Source organism: Miniopterus natalensis, chromosome 15 (assembly GCF_054644295.1).
Source record: "Miniopterus natalensis isolate mMinNat1 chromosome 15, mMinNat1.hap1, whole genome shotgun sequence".
NCBI classification, from domain to species: Eukaryota; Metazoa; Chordata; class Mammalia; order Chiroptera; family Miniopteridae; genus Miniopterus; species Miniopterus natalensis.
This window is the reverse complement of record NC_142095.1, coordinates 53957929-53971634: the sequence shown is the minus strand read 5'-3', so window position 1 is coordinate 53971634 and position 13706 is coordinate 53957929.

The following is a 13706-nucleotide window of genomic DNA, read 5'->3' as shown; positions in this document are numbered from 1 at the left end:
TGAAATGCATGTGTTTCTCTCTGAAAGAACACTCTGCCACTAGGCTTTTGCTTGCTCCTTCAAAGTCTTTGTAGAAACATGTGTTTACACTGCTGGAATACGTTTTGGGATGCATTGTTCCAATCCCTTGCAAGCCTCAAGTTGTTTCTTACACAATGTGGAAAAACAAGGAGTATGTTTCCCAAATCTCTTGAAATCCAGGAAAACGCACACTACATCACTCTTGCTCAACCACGATCTTTCTCCTAATGTGTTGAGAACATTCAAGAAACCAGAAAAGAAGGGTATTTTGATGTGAATTTCAGATGGCTATGTATAAAAGGACATTTCTATTGGTTGCAGAGTGCAAATCCATGATTGACCTCATGTTCTCCATGAAAACCTTACATTTCCAAGTGACCTGAAGTAGGACTTTCACAAAAAGATGTGTTTGCGTGTCTGTGGTTTAGGAAGCTCTAAGTAGTGTATTCAGTGCTGGAGAGTAACACAGCTACAGAAGTTACACAGCGTTTTGAGAGCACCAACATGCTTCAAGCTGAAACTGCTACAAGGTGTGTGTAGCATGCAGAAAGAAGGCTTGTCATTTCAAAGAAAGAAGTGGAAACCAAAATGCATGTAGTGAAACGAGCACACCAGTATGGGAGATGTGCATGTGGACAGTTTCAAGCAGCAGCTCTTTGTGGACACTTGGAGACAGCGCTGTGAAAAAATTTCGTACGAGGCGGGATTTGGCCAAAGTTGAAAGACCTTCCAAAACCAACCCTAAAGAACTTAGCCAAACAATGAATGTTGCAACAAGCTCCTGCAGGAAAGGTGCTTCTATGAGACAACCCCCGAGCAGGTAGCTACATTCTGCACAGCACAAAATGCAAATGAATTCCAGGCTGAAAACTCACTCCAGAAGGATGAAATGCATGTGTTTCTCTCTGAAAGAACACTCTGACACTAGGCTTTTGCTTGCTCCTTCAAAGTCTTTGTAGAAACATGTGTTTTCACTGCTGGAATACGTATTGGGATGCATTGTTTCAATCTCTTGCAAGCCTCATGTTGTTTCTTACACAATGTGGAAAAACAAGGAGTATGTTTCCCAAATCTCTTGAAATCCAGGAAAACGCACACTACATCACTCTTGCTCAAACACGATCTTTCTCCTAATGTGTTGAGAACATTCAAGAAACCAGAAAAGAAGGGTATTTTGATGTGAATTTCAGATGGCTATGTATAAAAGGACATTTCTATTGGTTGCAGAGTGCAAATCCATGATTGACCTCATGTACTCCATGAAAACCTTACATTTCCAAGTGACCTGAAGTAAGACTTTCACAAAAAGATATGTTTGCGTGTCTGTGGTGAAAGGAGCTCTAACTAGTGTATTCAGTGCTGGAGAGTAACACACTGTACAGAATTTACACAGCGTTTTGAGAGCACCAACATGCTTCAAGCTGAAACTGCTACAAGGTGTGTGTAGCATGCAGAAAGAAGGCTTGTCATTTCAAAGAAAGAAGTGGAAACCAAAATGCAGGTAGTGAAACGAGCACACCAGTATGGGAGATGTGCATGTGGACAGTTTCAAGCAGCAGCTCTTTGTGAACACTTGGAGACAGCGCTGTGAAAAAATTTCGTACGAAGCGGGATTTGGCCAAAGATTAAAGACCTTCCAAAACCAACCCTAAAGAACTTAGCCAAACAATGAATGTTGCAACAAGCTCCTGCAGGAAAGGTGCTTCTATGAGACAAGCCCCGAGCAGGTAGCTACATTCTGCACAGTACAAAATGCAAATGAATTCCAGGCTGAAAACTCACTCCAGAAGGATGAAATGCATGTGTTTCTCTCTGAAAGAACACTCTGCCACTAGGCTTTTGCTTGCTCCTTCAAAGTCTTTGTAGAAACATGTGTTTTCACTGCTGGAATACGTTTTGGGATGCATTGTTCCAATCTCTTGCAAGCCTCATGTTGTTTCTTACACAATGTGGAAAAACAAGGAGTATGTTTCCCAAATCATTTGAAATCCAGGAAAACGCACACTACATCACTCTTGCTCAAACACGATCTTTCTCCTAATGTGTTGAGAACATTCAAGAAACCAGAAAAGAAGGGTATTTTGATGTGAATTTCAGATGGCTATGTACAAAAGGACATTTCTATTGGTTGCAGAGTGCAAAACCATGATTGACCTCATGTTCTCCATGAAAACCTTACATTTCCAAGTGACCTGAAGTAAGACTTTCACAAAAAGATATGTTTGCGTGTCTGTGGTGAAAGGAGCTCTAACTAGTGTATTCAGTGCTGGAGAGTAACACACTGTACAGAATTTACACAGCGTTTTGAGAGCACCAACATGCTTCAAGCTGAAACTGCTACAACGTGTGTGTAGCATGCAGAAAGAAGGCTTGTCATTTCAAAGAAAGAAGTGGAAACCAAAATGCAGGTAGTGAAACGAGCACACCAGTATGGGAGATGTGCATGTGGACAGTTTCAAGCAGCAGCTCTTTGTGGACACTTGGAGACAGCGCTGTGAAAAATTTTCGTACGAAGCGGGATTTGGCCAAAGTTGAAAGACCTTCCAAAACCAACCCTAAAGAACTGAGCCAAACAATGAATGTTGCAACAAGCTCCTGCAGGAACGGTGCTTCTATGAGACAAGCCCCGAGCAGGTAGCTACATTCTGCACAGTACAAAATGCAAATGAATTCCAGGCTGAAAACTCACTCCAGAAGGATGAAATGCATGTGTTTCTCTCTGAAAGAACACTCTGCCACTAGGCTTTTGCTTGCTCCTTCAAAGTCTTTGTAGAAACATGTGTTTACACTGCTGGAATACGTTTTGGGATGCATTGTTCCAATCCCTTGCAAGCCTCAAGTTGTTTCTTACACAATGTGGAAAAACAAGGAGTATGTTTCCCAAATCTCTTGAAATCCAGGAAAACGCACACTACATCACTCTTGCTCAACCACGATCTTTCTCCTAATGTGTTGAGAACATTCAAGAAACCAGAAAAGAAGGGTATTTTGATGTGAATTTCAGATGGCTATGTATAAAAGGACATTTCTATTGGTTGCAGAGTGCAAATCCATGATTGACCTCATGTTCTCCATGAAAACCTTACATTTCCAAGTGACCTGAAGTAGGACTTTCACAAAAAGATGTGTTTGCGTGTCTGTGGTTTAGGAAGCTCTAAGTAGTGTATTCAGTGCTGGAGAGTAACACAGCTACAGAAGTTACACAGCGTTTTGAGAGCACCAACATGCTTCAAGCTGAAACTGCTACAAGGTGTGTGTAGCATGCAGAAAGAAGGCTTGTCATTTCAAAGAAAGAAGTGGAAACCAAAATGCATGTAGTGAAACGAGCACACCAGTATGGGAGATGTGCATGTGGACAGTTTCAAGCAGCAGCTCTTTGTGGACACTTGGAGACAGCGCTGTGAAAAAATTTCGTACGAGGCGGGATTTGGCCAAAGTTGAAAGACCTTCCAAAACCAACCCTAAAGAACTTAGCCAAACAATGAATGTTGCAACAAGCTCCTGCAGGAAAGGTGCTTCTATGAGACAACCCCCGAGCAGGTAGCTACATTCTGCACAGCACAAAATGCAAATGAATTCCAGGCTGAAAACTCACTCCAGAAGGATGAAATGCATGTGTTTCTCTCTGAAAGAACACTCTGACACTAGGCTTTTGCTTGCTCCTTCAAAGTCTTTGTAGAAACATGTGTTTTCACTGCTGGAATACGTATTGGGATGCATTGTTTCAATCTCTTGCAAGCCTCATGTTGTTTCTTACACAATGTGGAAAAACAAGGAGTATGTTTCCCAAATCTCTTGAAATCCAGGAAAACGCACACTACATCACTCTTGCTCAAACACGATCTTTCTCCTAATGTGTTGAGAACATTCAAGAAACCAGAAAAGAAGGGTATTTTGATGTGAATTTCAGATGGCTATGTATAAAAGGACATTTCTATTGGTTGCAGAGTGCAAATCCATGATTGACCTCATGTACTCCATGAAAACCTTACATTTCCAAGTGACCTGAAGTAAGACTTTCACAAAAAGATATGTTTGCGTGTCTGTGGTGAAAGGAGCTCTAACTAGTGTATTCAGTGCTGGAGAGTAACACACTGTACAGAATTTACACAGCGTTTTGAGAGCACCAACATGCTTCAAGCTGAAACTGCTACAAGGTGTGTGTAGCATGCAGAAAGAAGGCTTGTCATTTCAAAGAAAGAAGTGGAAACCAAAATGCAGGTAGTGAAACGAGCACACCAGTATGGGAGATGTGCATGTGGACAGTTTCAAGCAGCAGCTCTTTGTGAACACTTGGAGACAGCGCTGTGAAAAAATTTCGTACGAAGCGGGATTTGGCCAAAGATTAAAGACCTTCCAAAACCAACCCTAAAGAACTTAGCCAAACAATGAATGTTGCAACAAGCTCCTGCAGGAAAGGTGCTTCTATGAGACAAGCCCCGAGCAGGTAGCTACATTCTGCACAGTACAAAATGCAAATGAATTCCAGGCTGAAAACTCACTCCAGAAGGATGAAATGCATGTGTTTCTCTCTGAAAGAACACTCTGCCACTAGGCTTTTGCTTGCTCCTTCAAAGTCTTTGTAGAAACATGTGTTTTCACTGCTGGAATACGTTTTGGGATGCATTGTTCCAATCTCTTGCAAGCCTCATGTTGTTTCTTACACAATGTGGAAAAACAAGGAGTATGTTTCCCAAATCATTTGAAATCCAGGAAAACGCACACTACATCACTCTTGCTCAAACACGATCTTTCTCCTAATGTGTTGAGAACATTCAAGAAACCAGAAAAGAAGGGTATTTTGATGTGAATTTCAGATGGCTATGTACAAAAGGACATTTCTATTGGTTGCAGAGTGCAAAACCATGATTGACCTCATGTTCTCCATGAAAACCTTACATTTCCAAGTGACCTGAAGTAAGACTTTCACAAAAAGATATGTTTGCGTGTCTGTGGTGAAAGGAGCTCTAACTAGTGTATTCAGTGCTGGAGAGTAACACACTGTACAGAATTTACACAGCGTTTTGAGAGCACCAACATGCTTCAAGCTGAAACTGCTACAACGTGTGTGTAGCATGCAGAAAGAAGGCTTGTCATTTCAAAGAAAGAAGTGGAAACCAAAATGCAGGTAGTGAAACGAGCACACCAGTATGGGAGATGTGCATGTGGACAGTTTCAAGCAGCAGCTCTTTGTGGACACTTGGAGACAGCGCTGTGAAAAATTTTCGTACGAAGCGGGATTTGGCCAAAGTTGAAAGACCTTCCAAAACCAACCCTAAAGAACTGAGCCAAACAATGAATGTTGCAACAAGCTCCTGCAGGAACGGTGCTTCTATGAGACAAGCCCCGAGCAGGTAGCTACATTCTGCACAGTACAAAATGCAAATGAATTCCAGGCTGAAAACTCACTCCAGAAGGATGAAATGCATGTGTTTCTCTCTGAAAGAACACTCTGCCACTAGGCTTTTGCTTGCTCCTTCAAAGTCTTTGTAGAAACATGTGTTTACACTGCTGGAATACGTTTTGGGATGCATTGTTCCAATCCCTTGCAAGCCTCAAGTTGTTTCTTACACAATGTGGAAAAACAAGGAGTATGTTTCCCAAATCTCTTGAAATCCAGGAAAACGCACACTACATCACTCTTGCTCAACCACGATCTTTCTCCTAATGTGTTGAGAACATTCAAGAAACCAGAAAAGAAGGGTATTTTGATGTGAATTTCAGATGGCTATGTATAAAAGGACATTTCTATTGGTTGCAGAGTGCAAATCCATGATTGACCTCATGTTCTCCATGAAAACCTTACATTTCCAAGTGACCTGAAGTAGGACTTTCACAAAAAGATGTGTTTGCGTGTCTGTGGTTTAGGAAGCTCTAAGTAGTGTATTCAGTGCTGGAGAGTAACACAGCTACAGAAGTTACACAGCGTTTTGAGAGCACCAACATGCTTCAAGCTGAAACTGCTACAAGGTGTGTGTAGCATGCAGAAAGAAGGCTTGTCATTTCAAAGAAAGAAGTGGAAACCAAAATGCATGTAGTGAAACGAGCACACCAGTATGGGAGATGTGCATGTGGACAGTTTCAAGCAGCAGCTCTTTGTGGACACTTGGAGACAGCGCTGTGAAAAAATTTCGTACGAGGCGGGATTTGGCCAAAGTTGAAAGACCTTCCAAAACCAACCCTAAAGAACTTAGCCAAACAATGAATGTTGCAACAAGCTCCTGCAGGAAAGGTGCTTCTATGAGACAACCCCCGAGCAGGTAGCTACATTCTGCACAGCACAAAATGCAAATGAATTCCAGGCTGAAAACTCACTCCAGAAGGATGAAATGCATGTGTTTCTCTCTGAAAGAACACTCTGACACTAGGCTTTTGCTTGCTCCTTCAAAGTCTTTGTAGAAACATGTGTTTTCACTGCTGGAATACGTATTGGGATGCATTGTTTCAATCTCTTGCAAGCCTCATGTTGTTTCTTACACAATGTGGAAAAACAAGGAGTATGTTTCCCAAATCTCTTGAAATCCAGGAAAACGCACACTACATCACTCTTGCTCAAACACGATCTTTCTCCTAATGTGTTGAGAACATTCAAGAAACCAGAAAAGAAGGGTATTTTGATGTGAATTTCAGATGGCTATGTATAAAAGGACATTTCTATTGGTTGCAGAGTGCAAATCCATGATTGACCTCATGTACTCCATGAAAACCTTACATTTCCAAGTGACCTGAAGTAAGACTTTCACAAAAAGATATGTTTGCGTGTCTGTGGTGAAAGGAGCTCTAACTAGTGTATTCAGTGCTGGAGAGTAACACACTGTACAGAATTTACACAGCGTTTTGAGAGCACCAACATGCTTCAAGCTGAAACTGCTACAAGGTGTGTGTAGCATGCAGAAAGAAGGCTTGTCATTTCAAAGAAAGAAGTGGAAACCAAAATGCAGGTAGTGAAACGAGCACACCAGTATGGGAGATGTGCATGTGGACAGTTTCAAGCAGCAGCTCTTTGTGAACACTTGGAGACAGCGCTGTGAAAAAATTTCGTACGAAGCGGGATTTGGCCAAAGATTAAAGACCTTCCAAAACCAACCCTAAAGAACTTAGCCAAACAATGAATGTTGCAACAAGCTCCTGCAGGAAAGGTGCTTCTATGAGACAAGCCCCGAGCAGGTAGCTACATTCTGCACAGTACAAAATGCAAATGAATTCCAGGCTGAAAACTCACTCCAGAAGGATGAAATGCATGTGTTTCTCTCTGAAAGAACACTCTGCCACTAGGCTTTTGCTTGCTCCTTCAAAGTCTTTGTAGAAACATGTGTTTTCACTGCTGGAATACGTTTTGGGATGCATTGTTCCAATCTCTTGCAAGCCTCATGTTGTTTCTTACACAATGTGGAAAAACAAGGAGTATGTTTCCCAAATCATTTGAAATCCAGGAAAACGCACACTACATCACTCTTGCTCAAACACGATCTTTCTCCTAATGTGTTGAGAACATTCAAGAAACCAGAAAAGAAGGGTATTTTGATGTGAATTTCAGATGGCTATGTACAAAAGGACATTTCTATTGGTTGCAGAGTGCAAAACCATGATTGACCTCATGTTCTCCATGAAAACCTTACATTTCCAAGTGACCTGAAGTAAGACTTTCACAAAAAGATATGTTTGCGTGTCTGTGGTGAAAGGAGCTCTAACTAGTGTATTCAGTGCTGGAGAGTAACACACTGTACAGAATTTACACAGCGTTTTGAGAGCACCAACATGCTTCAAGCTGAAACTGCTACAACGTGTGTGTAGCATGCAGAAAGAAGGCTTGTCATTTCAAAGAAAGAAGTGGAAACCAAAATGCAGGTAGTGAAACGAGCACACCAGTATGGGAGATGTGCATGTGGACAGTTTCAAGCAGCAGCTCTTTGTGGACACTTGGAGACAGCGCTGTGAAAAATTTTCGTACGAAGCGGGATTTGGCCAAAGTTGAAAGACCTTCCAAAACCAACCCTAAAGAACTGAGCCAAACAATGAATGTTGCAACAAGCTCCTGCAGGAACGGTGCTTCTATGAGACAAGCCCCGAGCAGGTAGCTACATTCTGCACAGTACAAAATGCAAATGAATTCCAGGCTGAAAACTCACTCCAGAAGGATGAAATGCATGTGTTTCTCTCTGAAAGAACACTCTGCCACTAGGCTTTTGCTTGCTCCTTCAAAGTCTTTGTAGAAACATGTGTTTACACTGCTGGAATACGTTTTGGGATGCATTGTTCCAATCCCTTGCAAGCCTCAAGTTGTTTCTTACACAATGTGGAAAAACAAGGAGTATGTTTCCCAAATCTCTTGAAATCCAGGAAAACGCACACTACATCACTCTTGCTCAACCACGATCTTTCTCCTAATGTGTTGAGAACATTCAAGAAACCAGAAAAGAAGGGTATTTTGATGTGAATTTCAGATGGCTATGTATAAAAGGACATTTCTATTGGTTGCAGAGTGCAAATCCATGATTGACCTCATGTTCTCCATGAAAACCTTACATTTCCAAGTGACCTGAAGTAGGACTTTCACAAAAAGATGTGTTTGCGTGTCTGTGGTTTAGGAAGCTCTAAGTAGTGTATTCAGTGCTGGAGAGTAACACAGCTACAGAAGTTACACAGCGTTTTGAGAGCACCAACATGCTTCAAGCTGAAACTGCTACAAGGTGTGTGTAGCATGCAGAAAGAAGGCTTGTCATTTCAAAGAAAGAAGTGGAAACCAAAATGCATGTAGTGAAACGAGCACACCAGTATGGGAGATGTGCATGTGGACAGTTTCAAGCAGCAGCTCTTTGTGGACACTTGGAGACAGCGCTGTGAAAAAATTTCGTACGAGGCGGGATTTGGCCAAAGTTGAAAGACCTTCCAAAACCAACCCTAAAGAACTTAGCCAAACAATGAATGTTGCAACAAGCTCCTGCAGGAAAGGTGCTTCTATGAGACAACCCCCGAGCAGGTAGCTACATTCTGCACAGCACAAAATGCAAATGAATTCCAGGCTGAAAACTCACTCCAGAAGGATGAAATGCATGTGTTTCTCTCTGAAAGAACACTCTGACACTAGGCTTTTGCTTGCTCCTTCAAAGTCTTTGTAGAAACATGTGTTTTCACTGCTGGAATACGTATTGGGATGCATTGTTTCAATCTCTTGCAAGCCTCATGTTGTTTCTTACACAATGTGGAAAAACAAGGAGTATGTTTCCCAAATCTCTTGAAATCCAGGAAAACGCACACTACATCACTCTTGCTCAAACACGATCTTTCTCCTAATGTGTTGAGAACATTCAAGAAACCAGAAAAGAAGGGTATTTTGATGTGAATTTCAGATGGCTATGTATAAAAGGACATTTCTATTGGTTGCAGAGTGCAAATCCATGATTGACCTCATGTACTCCATGAAAACCTTACATTTCCAAGTGACCTGAAGTAAGACTTTCACAAAAAGATATGTTTGCGTGTCTGTGGTGAAAGGAGCTCTAACTAGTGTATTCAGTGCTGGAGAGTAACACACTGTACAGAATTTACACAGCGTTTTGAGAGCACCAACATGCTTCAAGCTGAAACTGCTACAAGGTGTGTGTAGCATGCAGAAAGAAGGCTTGTCATTTCAAAGAAAGAAGTGGAAACCAAAATGCAGGTAGTGAAACGAGCACACCAGTATGGGAGATGTGCATGTGGACAGTTTCAAGCAGCAGCTCTTTGTGAACACTTGGAGACAGCGCTGTGAAAAAATTTCGTACGAAGCGGGATTTGGCCAAAGATTAAAGACCTTCCAAAACCAACCCTAAAGAACTTAGCCAAACAATGAATGTTGCAACAAGCTCCTGCAGGAAAGGTGCTTCTATGAGACAAGCCCCGAGCAGGTAGCTACATTCTGCACAGTACAAAATGCAAATGAATTCCAGGCTGAAAACTCACTCCAGAAGGATGAAATGCATGTGTTTCTCTCTGAAAGAACACTCTGCCACTAGGCTTTTGCTTGCTCCTTCAAAGTCTTTGTAGAAACATGTGTTTTCACTGCTGGAATACGTTTTGGGATGCATTGTTCCAATCTCTTGCAAGCCTCATGTTGTTTCTTACACAATGTGGAAAAACAAGGAGTATGTTTCCCAAATCATTTGAAATCCAGGAAAACGCACACTACATCACTCTTGCTCAAACACGATCTTTCTCCTAATGTGTTGAGAACATTCAAGAAACCAGAAAAGAAGGGTATTTTGATGTGAATTTCAGATGGCTATGTACAAAAGGACATTTCTATTGGTTGCAGAGTGCAAAACCATGATTGACCTCATGTTCTCCATGAAAACCTTACATTTCCAAGTGACCTGAAGTAAGACTTTCACAAAAAGATATGTTTGCGTGTCTGTGGTGAAAGGAGCTCTAACTAGTGTATTCAGTGCTGGAGAGTAACACACTGTACAGAATTTACACAGCGTTTTGAGAGCACCAACATGCTTCAAGCTGAAACTGCTACAACGTGTGTGTAGCATGCAGAAAGAAGGCTTGTCATTTCAAAGAAAGAAGTGGAAACCAAAATGCAGGTAGTGAAACGAGCACACCAGTATGGGAGATGTGCATGTGGACAGTTTCAAGCAGCAGCTCTTTGTGGACACTTGGAGACAGCGCTGTGAAAAATTTTCGTACGAAGCGGGATTTGGCCAAAGTTGAAAGACCTTCCAAAACCAACCCTAAAGAACTGAGCCAAACAATGAATGTTGCAACAAGCTCCTGCAGGAACGGTGCTTCTATGAGACAAGCCCCGAGCAGGTAGCTACATTCTGCACAGTACAAAATGCAAATGAATTCCAGGCTGAAAACTCACTCCAGAAGGATGAAATGCATGTGTTTCTCTCTGAAAGAACACTCTGCCACTAGGCTTTTGCTTGCTCCTTCAAAGTCTTTGTAGAAACATGTGTTTACACTGCTGGAATACGTTTTGGGATGCATTGTTCCAATCCCTTGCAAGCCTCAAGTTGTTTCTTACACAATGTGGAAAAACAAGGAGTATGTTTCCCAAATCTCTTGAAATCCAGGAAAACGCACACTACATCACTCTTGCTCAACCACGATCTTTCTCCTAATGTGTTGAGAACATTCAAGAAACCAGAAAAGAAGGGTATTTTGATGTGAATTTCAGATGGCTATGTATAAAAGGACATTTCTATTGGTTGCAGAGTGCAAATCCATGATTGACCTCATGTTCTCCATGAAAACCTTACATTTCCAAGTGACCTGAAGTAGGACTTTCACAAAAAGATGTGTTTGCGTGTCTGTGGTTTAGGAAGCTCTAAGTAGTGTATTCAGTGCTGGAGAGTAACACAGCTACAGAAGTTACACAGCGTTTTGAGAGCACCAACATGCTTCAAGCTGAAACTGCTACAAGGTGTGTGTAGCATGCAGAAAGAAGGCTTGTCATTTCAAAGAAAGAAGTGGAAACCAAAATGCATGTAGTGAAACGAGCACACCAGTATGGGAGATGTGCATGTGGACAGTTTCAAGCAGCAGCTCTTTGTGGACACTTGGAGACAGCGCTGTGAAAAAATTTCGTACGAGGCGGGATTTGGCCAAAGTTGAAAGACCTTCCAAAACCAACCCTAAAGAACTTAGCCAAACAATGAATGTTGCAACAAGCTCCTGCAGGAAAGGTGCTTCTATGAGACAACCCCCGAGCAGGTAGCTACATTCTGCACAGCACAAAATGCAAATGAATTCCAGGCTGAAAACTCACTCCAGAAGGATGAAATGCATGTGTTTCTCTCTGAAAGAACACTCTGACACTAGGCTTTTGCTTGCTCCTTCAAAGTCTTTGTAGAAACATGTGTTTTCACTGCTGGAATACGTATTGGGATGCATTGTTTCAATCTCTTGCAAGCCTCATGTTGTTTCTTACACAATGTGGAAAAACAAGGAGTATGTTTCCCAAATCTCTTGAAATCCAGGAAAACGCACACTACATCACTCTTGCTCAAACACGATCTTTCTCCTAATGTGTTGAGAACATTCAAGAAACCAGAAAAGAAGGGTATTTTGATGTGAATTTCAGATGGCTATGTATAAAAGGACATTTCTATTGGTTGCAGAGTGCAAATCCATGATTGACCTCATGTACTCCATGAAAACCTTACATTTCCAAGTGACCTGAAGTAAGACTTTCACAAAAAGATATGTTTGCGTGTCTGTGGTGAAAGGAGCTCTAACTAGTGTATTCAGTGCTGGAGAGTAACACACTGTACAGAATTTACACAGCGTTTTGAGAGCACCAACATGCTTCAAGCTGAAACTGCTACAAGGTGTGTGTAGCATGCAGAAAGAAGGCTTGTCATTTCAAAGAAAGAAGTGGAAACCAAAATGCAGGTAGTGAAACGAGCACACCAGTATGGGAGATGTGCATGTGGACAGTTTCAAGCAGCAGCTCTTTGTGAACACTTGGAGACAGCGCTGTGAAAAAATTTCGTACGAAGCGGGATTTGGCCAAAGATTAAAGACCTTCCAAAACCAACCCTAAAGAACTTAGCCAAACAATGAATGTTGCAACAAGCTCCTGCAGGAAAGGTGCTTCTATGAGACAAGCCCCGAGCAGGTAGCTACATTCTGCACAGTACAAAATGCAAATGAATTCCAGGCTGAAAACTCACTCCAGAAGGATGAAATGCATGTGTTTCTCTCTGAAAGAACACTCTGCCACTAGGCTTTTGCTTGCTCCTTCAAAGTCTTTGTAGAAACATGTGTTTTCACTGCTGGAATACGTTTTGGGATGCATTGTTCCAATCTCTTGCAAGCCTCATGTTGTTTCTTACACAATGTGGAAAAACAAGGAGTATGTTTCCCAAATCATTTGAAATCCAGGAAAACGCACACTACATCACTCTTGCTCAAACACGATCTTTCTCCTAATGTGTTGAGAACATTCAAGAAACCAGAAAAGAAGGGTATTTTGATGTGAATTTCAGATGGCTATGTACAAAAGGACATTTCTATTGGTTGCAGAGTGCAAAACCATGATTGACCTCATGTTCTCCATGAAAACCTTACATTTCCAAGTGACCTGAAGTAAGACTTTCACAAAAAGATATGTTTGCGTGTCTGTGGTGAAAGGAGCTCTAACTAGTGTATTCAGTGCTGGAGAGTAACACACTGTACAGAATTTACACAGCGTTTTGAGAGCACCAACATGCTTCAAGCTGAAACTGCTACAACGTGTGTGTAGCATGCAGAAAGAAGGCTTGTCATTTCAAAGAAAGAAGTGGAAACCAAAATGCAGGTAGTGAAACGAGCACACCAGTATGGGAGATGTGCATGTGGACAGTTTCAAGCAGCAGCTCTTTGTGGACACTTGGAGACAGCGCTGTGAAAAATTTTCGTACGAAGCGGGATTTGGCCAAAGTTGAAAGACCTTCCAAAACCAACCCTAAAGAACTGAGCCAAACAATGAATGTTGCAACAAGCTCCTGCAGGAACGGTGCTTCTATGAGACAAGCCCCGAGCAGGTAGCTACATTCTGCACAGTACAAAATGCAAATGAATTCCAGGCTGAAAACTCACTCCAGAAGGATGAAATGCATGTGTTTCTCTCTGAAAGAACACTCTGCCACTAGGCTTTTGCTTGCTCCTTCAAAGTCTTTGTAGAAACATGTGTTTACACTGCTGGAATACGTTTT